Raw genomic sequence first — 1,699 nt, forward strand, 5'->3', positions numbered from 1 at the left:
TTCTATTAGCCTTCTATCAGTTGCCTGTGCCTCTATTCTCTGTTTGGTGCAATCCATCCCTAAATGTGCTAGGACTACATCATCTTTGTCATTTTTACATCTTCTATTGCTGTTGCTCTGCCCCGCACTAGCTAAGCGTACAATAAATTTTTGTTGAATTGAATTTCAGTTCCAGATCTCTTTTATTTAGTTCCTTACTTGCACTGAGTTAATCATACACTCAAACCCAGGTACCAGGATGAGATAGAGATACATGCCCTGCCCATACCAAAGGTTATAAATTTTCTAGCTACGTGTAGCCACATTCTTTTCATGTCTACACAAAATAAATGGCCCATAAATGGCAAATTCTTTAGTAGAGCAATTACAGAATATAGTGTGAGTTACATTTTCTCTTAATTCTATCTCTAAAGCAAGCACCTTCATCCTAATACTATACTACTACTAACACCATAATACTTCTGTGCTCGTTTTTATGCTCTATAATATTGTCATTATTGCTAATAGCAAGAATATGGCAAATATAATTGAAGACAGAAAATTCTTAAATGGTCTGCATTATATAGATAATATGCAGTGGTAAATAAGATTAGTGAAGATTTGTCAAATTAATGAAAAAAAAGACAGATAACATAAGAAATTCCACCTTCTGACATAAGATTTCTCTGACATGCTACAAAAGTAGATATTTTCATGTTCTAATGAACAAAAAATCTGCTTAAAATATATACACCTAGGGAAATGCTTGCTTTCGAGTCACAAACATATATCTTTTGGAAACAGTAAAAAGTCAAGCTAACACCAGCAAAGATAAGAAAACTATCAGTGACTCCTTAATGTAATAGTAATTGTGCTCAAATATTTTTACTTTGTTAAACTATTTTCATTCTGGTAAAGCAAAGAGATTTTGGAGCCATATTTCCCGGCTTCCCATTTTCTAGAAGGGACTGTGACTGCTTGAATTCTGTAATTATATGCGACTGTCTTCAGATGTGCAGTGTCCAAAAACTAATCTTATGTTAAAGATGAGTAATTTACCTATCTTCCTCCCATTCTGCTAACTTTGTATTTGTATTAACTTAGTGAACAAATCCTCCCTTATACTGGTGTTTACTAGCGTTATATAATAAAAAGAAGAGGCAGGTCACTGAAACAGAAGGTTCTTCCAGAATAGTGGAGACTTCTACCTTTGGTCAAATGTTAAAGCAGCGTAAGGGTGAATAGGCTCACATAACCTGAAAACTTTGAGGTCTATCAAAAAGCTTCATTTCACAAATGAGGAAATTGAAGATCAACATGCATAAGGGCCTCCCAGCTCTGCACCATGTGGCAAAAAACCTGTGGCCCTGCACCGTGCCTCCCTTCACATTTGACCAAACTGTCCAGAGACTTGTCTATCCCAGAGCACATCAGTCTCAGCACTATTGTCACATTGAGGCGGACAACTCTTTGTTGCAGGTGCTGTTCTGGGCAGGATGGTTAGCAGTATCCTGGACTCGGTCCTCTAGATACCAGTAGCACCCCCTCATGCTAGCTGTGGCAACAAAAACTATTTCCAGACACTGTCAAAGGTCCCCTGGGGGCAAAATCACCCCGTTTGAAAACCATTGGTTTGGCCGGGCGCGGTGGCTCAAGCCTGTAATCCCAGCACTTTGGGAGGCCGAGACGGGCGGATCACAAGGTCAGGAGATCGAGACCA

The sequence above is a fragment of the Colobus angolensis genome, unplaced genomic scaffold (assembly GCF_000951035.1).
Source record: "Colobus angolensis palliatus isolate OR3802 unplaced genomic scaffold, Cang.pa_1.0 Scaffold69, whole genome shotgun sequence".
Lineage (NCBI taxonomy): Eukaryota > Metazoa > Chordata > Mammalia > Primates > Cercopithecidae > Colobus > Colobus angolensis.